An 8,663-nucleotide genomic window follows, 5' to 3' on the forward strand; every position below is an offset into this window, starting at 1 on the left:
GGTTATTTTGACATTGGCCTCTCAATATAGATACTCTTTACTGCCATTTCTTGTTAACAGTATTGTCACGGAAGAAGCTGAGTAGCACCATGGTGTAGTGGTTGTGATACTAAACTGTTGCATGGAGGGTCGTGGGTTCAAAACTTGCCTGAACTGTACAATTTTAGTTTCTATATTCAGTTTGGGTACATTCTAGAAGTATCCACAACTGTCAAGAATCATTGTACTGGAATGTTCTGTAGCTGTATATATACAGTATGTGTTCTGGCCAGAGGCAGTTTTCTCCGTGCTCTTGTATGTGCAAGTGCTGAATAAACCTTCTTTAAGTGAAGTGAGTGTTTGTCATTCATCTAATTACACCTTCTTCTACGTGACATTATTCTGAGTATCATAACCACTGCACCACAATACTACACAGCTTCTTCTGCGACAATATTAGTTTATTCCCAAGAATAAGCAGCTTTCACTCAGTTAATACTCGGCAGAAATCAAACCTGCATTTGGATCGGACTTTCTTATCTCTTGTGCAGAAAGGTGTGCAGTATACTACTGCATCCATTTTCAATAAGCTACCACTTGAATTCAAAAATCTTAGCAGTAATCCACGCGCTTTCAAACGAAACTGAAGAGTTTCCTCACGAGTCACTCCTATTCTGTCAAGGAGTTCTTTGAAAAATTAAGCTGATTCTTGTTGTATTGTTGATTGCGTTTACTTAAACGTATGGACTGATTTTTTTGGATTCATAAACATTTTATTTTATCTGCTATTACTTTTATGTTGTAACTTCATGTTCCATGATCTTGGAAATTTGCTCCTCTATTTGGTCTTACGGAACTTGATGTGAAAATAAATAAAAAAATAAAATAAATTGGCGACTATGGGTGATAAAGGACTACCCATAGCCAATCTGTCATTCTGTTCAAAAATGTTGCTGTTAAACAGAAAATATGTGGATGTCAGCACATGGTGACAAAGCTTCACCAACTTTTCATCCAGTTTTTCACTAATCAAACCAAGGGACTCTTCCAGAGGGACTCATGTAAACAGAGATATCACATTAAAACTCACTAATAGATCTGAAGGACTCAGCCTTAAAGATTTAAGTCGTCGAGTAAAATCCACCAAATTGGAGATATGGTGTTCACACTTGCCAACATATGGACTTCACCAGGATATAAGTGGGTGCACCCAAACTTACTAACAATAGGGAGCAGAGAAACCCCGTTCTTATGTGACTTAGGCAGACCATACAACCTATGCGGAATGGCAGGATGAAGTTTCTTACGTAAATCTTCAGACAACGAACTCTTTTTTCAACAGTGAAAGTATCTTTTTTTGTGCTGAATTCTTTCTGTGGGGTCACTAGATAGCCTTCTGTATGCCAGGTCATTGAGTAGTAAATCTGTGTTTAGGACATAATCATCCCACGTCATTACAACTGTGGCATTCACCTTGTCAGCTGGTTAAACAACCGCATCACCATCATTCCTCAGGGAACAAATGGCTGCTCTATCTGTGGAAGAGGGGACTTCCCCATAGCAACTCCATCAATCTGCTCATAAAATTTACCATTAAATTGAAAATAAGATGACAGTTGTACAAGCTTAAATAAGGCCATGATGTTTTTGTCAAAATGTTGGCAATGTCAAAACCGACCTGCGCGTCTGTACTATTTAGCCTGAGGTTACTAAGTCTCTGAATAAAATCAATACAATTATGGTATTGGTGACTACATTTTCCTACCAGTGGCTTTAATAATGAAGCTTAATATGTGACAGAAAGATACATTTGTGAATCAATAGTGCTCATTATTGGCCACATACAAATCCTCTTGACACTCATCATTATCCATCTTGTGAACTTTAGAAAGCCCATAAAATCTCATTGATACTGCACCTCACACTTTTAAACTTCTTATAACTTCCTTTGACAGCGATGAAGCATTCAGTAAGGCAGCAATCCTTATTGTCACCTTGTTGACACTATCTTTGTTAATTTTCCTGTATGCAACAGACTTCCTGAGACAATAAAACAGTAGCATAGTATAACCATGTCAGTATCCTCATGCAACTTTCATATTGCAAATCTATTTTCCTTAGAAATATTACTTCTTTGTGGATGATGTCTCATAATTGCTTAGCAGCTTTCAAGCCTGATTTCTTCAGCTGAATCATGTGAAAGCGGTTGAACAGCTTCTTCAGTGGCACTGGTGAAAGACGATGTCAGCAATGTCTTTGGAGTGGGGGCAAAATTTAGCCTTTTATTTTAGCCGAACATACATCAATAAGTGAACTGAATATCTGAATACTTCCACCACAGGTGCTGCATGTGTGAGTGTACCTCTCTACTGTCGACAAGGATTTGTGACCATCATGTGCAGTACCAGTGTGGAAAAATAAGTAAGTTCACACATGGCACTTTGTCGTCAGTCTTGTGACTTACTCTGAGGATGGCTGGGCTGTACATGGCTGAAATATCAGTGGAAGAAATAGTATTTGCATGGCTGCATGCCTGAAATTTAATGTGTTTCTCATTACACAATGAGAAGTTGAAAATGCACACCAGGTACCTCTTTGGGGAGGAGATGGTTTTATGTGTCCACTGTTTGGAGAAATTATGCCACCAGAGAGCAAGACTGTTGAGTTCTCTGAGTTCTTACTGAAGTGCTGGGACCATGGAATTGTTCTAGAATTTCCAATGTTGGTTTACTTTGTCAGGAATGCTGCAGTTAACAGAACTTTACATAGGGCTGGTCCTGCTATTGTTAAAGAAAGGATTGGACAGTGTTTCTGAACACCTGCATCATTTGCATTTGAAGGTAGCAAGTGATATGTCTCCTGATTCATGGAACTGGACTGATGGCATGACATGGGTGAAGTGTGACTGGGTTCACAAAGAGGCTACAACAAAAGAGATTGCCAAGTACTGCCAATTAAATCACCTCCTCAGGTGGACCCTGTTGTTAGCCATCCTGTTGTAAATTTGACATGTAAGGATCTGTACAAAGAAACAGTTTCTGTCTTAAGTAAATGGCTATATTTATCCCCACTCCAAAGACATTGCCAATATGATCTTTCATCAATGCCATTGAAGAAGCGCTGCTACAATGGCAGGATATCAAGATTTAAGTGAGCTTGAACGTGGTGCTATAGCCGGCGCATGAGTGATGAGACACAGCATCTCTGATGTAGTGATGAAGTGGGGATTTTCCTGTATGAACATTTCACAAGTGTACTGTGAATTTCAGGAGTCTGGTAAAACATCAGATCCCCAACATGGCTGCGGCAGGAAAAAGATCCTGCAAGAAAGGGGCCAATGACAACTGAAGAGAATTGTTCAATGTGACAGAGGTGCAAACCTTCCACAAATTGCTGCAGATTTCAATGCTGGGCTATCAACAAGTGTCAGCGTGCAAACCATTCAGTGAAACATCATTGATATGGGCGTTCAGAGTTGAAGGCCCACTCGTGTACTCTTGATGACTGGGTTCGTCAACACTGACAATAGACTCTTGATGGCTGGAAACATGTTGCCTGGTTGGATGAGTCTTGTTTCAAATTGTATCAAGCGGATGGATGTGTACGAGTATGGAGACAACCTCATGAATCCATGGACCCTGTTTGTCAGCGGGGGACTGTTCGAGCTGGTGGAGGCTCTGTAATAATGCGGGGCATGTTCACTGGGAGTGCTATGGGGCCCCTGATATGACTAGATATGACTCTTGACAGGTGACACATATGTAAGCATCCTGTCGGATCACCTTCATCCATTTGTGTCGATTGTGCTTTCCAACGGATTTGGGCAATTCCAGCAGGACAATGCGACACAACACAGGTCCAGAATTGCTACAGAGTGGCTCCAGGAACACTCTTCTGCATTTAAATATTCCTGCTGGACACAAGAGTCCCCAGACATGAACATTATTGAGCATATATGGGATGCCTTGCAATGTGCTGTTCACCCATTGTACTCTTACGGATTTATGGACAGCCTTGCAGGTTTCATGATGTCAGTTCCCTCCAGCACTACTTCAGACATTAGTTGAGTCCATGCCATGTCTTATTGCGGCAATTCTGCGTTCTCATGGGGCCCTGCATGATACGAGGCAGGTGTACCAGTTTCTTTGGCTCTTCAGTGTACATTGTCTCAGAAGGTGAAATGCAGCTCCTTCAGTTCTAGTTTGATATTGTTTTCATCATTGATGTGATAGGCCCAGGTGGTTAATGTTTCTAGGGTGGAACACTTCCGAGATGGATGGTGGTGGAATTCAGCATGTAGGTATCAGTTGGTGTGGGTGCATTTCTAGTAGACCTTGCATCCCAATGTACCTATGGCTGTCGTGCACACCTTCATGTGCAAGAGCAGAATCACTCCTTTTCATTCCCACCTTAACTAAATGTTCCAATGTAAGATGTTAATATGCTAATGGAATTGATGGATCTCTGCTTCACCAAGGTCTTCACCAACATACTGATAGAAGAAGCAATGAATGTCATTCAGGAACAAATACCTCCCAATATCTGAGACTTAGTGCAGTTATGTTTGTCATCAATTTTTTTCACCTGGCATGGTAAATATCATGAGCAAATGGATGGAGTAACAAAACTTGATTGTCTCCCCCAATAATTGAGGACAACTTCATGCAAACATTTGATGAAACTACTTTAAATCCTGTGCAGTTCCACTCTCACTGTTGGCTCTGCTACGTGGATGACATATTAGTCACAGGACCTTTGCCTTTCGCGGGCAAGTGCTTTACCAGCTGAGCTACCCGAACATGACTCACAACCCGTCCTCACAACTTCAATTCTGCCAGTACCTTGTCTCCTACCTTCCAAACTTCACAGAAGCTCTCCTGCGAACCTTGCAGAACTAGCACTCCTGGAAGAAAGGATATTGCAGCGACTTGGCTTAGCCGCAGCCTGGGGGATGTTTCCAGAATGAAATTTTCACTCTGCAGCAGAGTGTGCACTGATATGAAACTTCCTGACAGATTAAAACTGTGTGCGGGACTGAGAAACGAACTCAGGACCTTTGCCTTTCATGGGCAAGTAGGGCACTTGCCCATGAAAGGCATAGGTCTCGAATTCGAGTCTCGGTCTGGTACACAGTTTTAATCTGTCAGGAAGTTTCAGAGTGAGTCTGTTCTTGGACAAGGAGGTCTACAAAACTGCCAAAGGCAACTGGGATCAAGGTTTACCAGGAATGTACCTACATGTCAAATCCCATCATCATCCAGCTCAGAAGTGTTCTATCCTACACATGTTAACCACCTGAGCCCACAATATCATTGAAGAAAGCAATTTCAAACAGGAATTGAAAGAGCTGCATTTCACCTTCTGAGCCAATGTGTTTGACAGGGGCAGGGAAGGGGAGGGATAGTATGGTGTGGGTGGTGGACAGTGAAATGCTATAGATTAGACGGAGGGCAGGGAAGAGGAGGGGAAGCAGCGGAAAAGGAGAGAAAAAAAAGACAGGGTGTGGTGGTGGAATGACAGTTGTTGTAGTGCTGGAATGGGAGCAGGGAAGGTGCTGGATGAGTGACGACAGTGACTAATGAAGGTTGAGGCCAGGAGTGTTACGGGAACATAGGATGTACAGCAGGGAAAGTTCCCACCTGCGCATTCAGAAAAGCTGGTGTTAATGGGAAGGATCCATCTGGCACAGGCTGTGAAGCAGTCATTAAAATGAAGGATATCATGTTTGGCAGCATGTTCAACAACAGGGTGGTCCACTTGTTTCTTGGCCACAGTTTGTTGGTGGCTGTTCATGTGGACAGACAGCTTGATGGTAGTCATACGTACATAGAATGCAGCACAGTGGTTGCAGCTTAGCTTGTAGACCAAATGACTGGTTTCACAGGTAGCCCTGCCATTGATGGGATAGGGGATGTTAGTGACCAGACTGGAGTAGGTGGTGGTAGGAGGGTGTATGGGACAGGTCTATTACAGGAGTATGAGCCATGAGGTAAGGGATTGGGAGCAGGGATTGTGTAATGATGGGCAAGTATATTGTGTAGTTTCGGTGGATGGCAGAATACCACTGTGGGAGGGGTGGGAAAGATAATGGGCAGGACATTTCTCATTTCAGGGCACAACAAGGGGTAACTGAAACCCTGGCGAAGAATGTAATTCAATTGCTCCAGACCTGGGTGGTACTGAGTAACGAGGGGAATGCTCCTCTGTGGTCAGACGGTGGGACTTTGGGAGGTGGTGGGAGACTGACGTCTGAAGGCATTATGCATTTCATTTAGCATCTCTCTATCTATAGCCCTACACTTTGTTTTACATGTATTATGCAGTAATCTCTGTTTCCTTAGAAGTTTCTTTACAGTGACTGTATACCATGGAGGTTCTTCCCATTATGAACTGTTCTACTGGGCACATGTCTTTCCAGTGCATGGTCAACTATTCTTTTAAACTTGAACCATAGTTCCTGCACGTCCTCCTGCTCTAGTCCCTCACTGAGATGTGACACTACTAATTTTTTATCTAGTTTACTGAACATATTTATCTTTCTGCTTGTTTTAGTTGTCCTTTGTAATTTGGTGATCACTGTTACCACAACTGTCTCATGATCACTTATACCTGTTTCGATGTAGACATCCTCAAAGAGGTCAGGTCTCTTTTTAACCATTATATCCAATATATTTCCATCATGAATGGGGTTCCTAACTATCTGTTCTATGTAGTTTTCAGAGAAGGCATTTGGTAATGTTTCACAGGATGTCTTATCATGCCTACCACTAACAGAACCGTGATTTTCCCAGTTAATTGTTGGATGATTAAGGTCTCCACAGATGATTACAGTATAATTGGGGAACTTATGTACAGGTGAACTGAGGTTTTCTCTGCACTTCTGGGTTACATCAGGAGATGAGTCTGGTGACCGATAGGAGGATTCAATTATCATTTTATGCTCACCCCGTATTCTGAGCCTTGGCCAAACAATCTAAATGCAGCTTCAATTTCTGAACTTGAGTTTCTTCTTGTCTACTGTGACAAATACACCGCCTCAATTACACATTTGCCTATCATTTGAATAAACACTTAAAATTTGCCTAAAAATCTCACTGTTATCAATTTCAGGTATCAACCAGCTTTCTGTACTCTTCATTGCTTTTCATGAGTGCTTCAAACTCTGGCACATTGTTACGAATGCTTCAGCAGTTTACCAATAGTATGTTAATACTCTCACCTGTTGGAGGCATTTCTTTTGATATTACACTGATACTTCTGGGTTTCCTACAACTGGATTGAATGGAGAGTCACCTTATCACAAAAAAAACCCCTTGTGTGTGCCCCACACGCAGTCAGCTACCTGAGTAGCAGCTTTTGATGTGTGGTGCACACTGACCTATATAGGGGGACCCTACAGCTCTCAACCCTGTGGTGCAAGTTCAGGAAATCACAGCCTAGGTTGTCACAGAACTTTGGAAGTCTCTAGTTCAGTCCTTCCACTCTACTTAGAACTAAAGGGCCATGATCAGTGCCAATGGTGCAACTTGTGAGACACGTTGAAACTCCATGCACAAGTCTTGTCTTCTCAACCTTCTCTGCCAGTCGCTGGAATGACCCAAGAATGACTTTGGAGCCCGGATGACAGGCATCATTTGTTTCAACGTGCAGCACAATCTGCAGTTGGTTGCTCCTGTTCCCCTCAATGCTAGTTGGAATAAGCTCTTCAACATGTTGAATAAGCCCCCCCCCCCTCCCCCACAGAGTGCGCCTGGTGCTTTCCTGCCATTTCCCTAAGGCGTACCATCATTTGTCATACATTTGAACTGCCAATGATTAATAGACCCATACCCTTTTGTGTTTGCCTTTTCCTGACACTGGACAAAACATATTTCCCCAAGACAGGTGAAACGAGTCCCACAGGCTCAGTTTCAGTTTCATTGAAAGACAGCACTTCAAACTCGTTGGTTATGGGATTGGTACAACACCCTGAGTCCTCCCTGGTCCCCATCCAACCTGTACAGGATACAGAGATTTACCACTGATGCACCACTCATAGTTAAGTGGACAAGTAATGACAGAACCCATACTTTCTGTAGAGGAGACAGGATCTACAGGAGAGGATAGTACTTGAGGTACCTCTGGTTCCAGTATAACAGGTACATAACTCTCACACACCAATTTGCAGCAGCTGTCAATTATTTGACAGTAATCAGGGTAATTTCCAGTTGCTTATGAACCTCAACCAACTCATCCTGTGTTTGAGAAGAGCATTCACAGTGGGGCTGTGGTTTGGCTAGTGCAATGTATTACAAGGCAGTGAACAAAGGACTTTAAATTAAAACTAGATTATCTTTCAATATGTTGAGCTAAAAAGTTGCTAATTCCCTACAATAATTGTAGCAGATACAAAATGACTTTTTAGAAAACACACAAACCTGCGGTAGAAATTACTAGTTTCCTAAAACGTTGTGCTGTTGATTATAGATGTTAGCAAACTCTAAAACTGCGTTAATTTATGACAGTTACAGGTGTGTACAAGATACACTGTGAGCATGGTACCACCTACAAGAAGGCTCGCTAGCACTAGCATAGCAAAATATGAGCACTACTTTTGGTTGGGACAACACAATAGATCGGCACTAGTGGAGCATCATTTCAATTGTGCGTAAGTTATCAGGTTTCAAGAAGTATAAATAATTACA

Source organism: Schistocerca serialis, chromosome 5 (assembly GCF_023864345.2).
Source record: "Schistocerca serialis cubense isolate TAMUIC-IGC-003099 chromosome 5, iqSchSeri2.2, whole genome shotgun sequence".
NCBI classification, from domain to species: Eukaryota; Metazoa; Arthropoda; class Insecta; order Orthoptera; family Acrididae; genus Schistocerca; species Schistocerca serialis.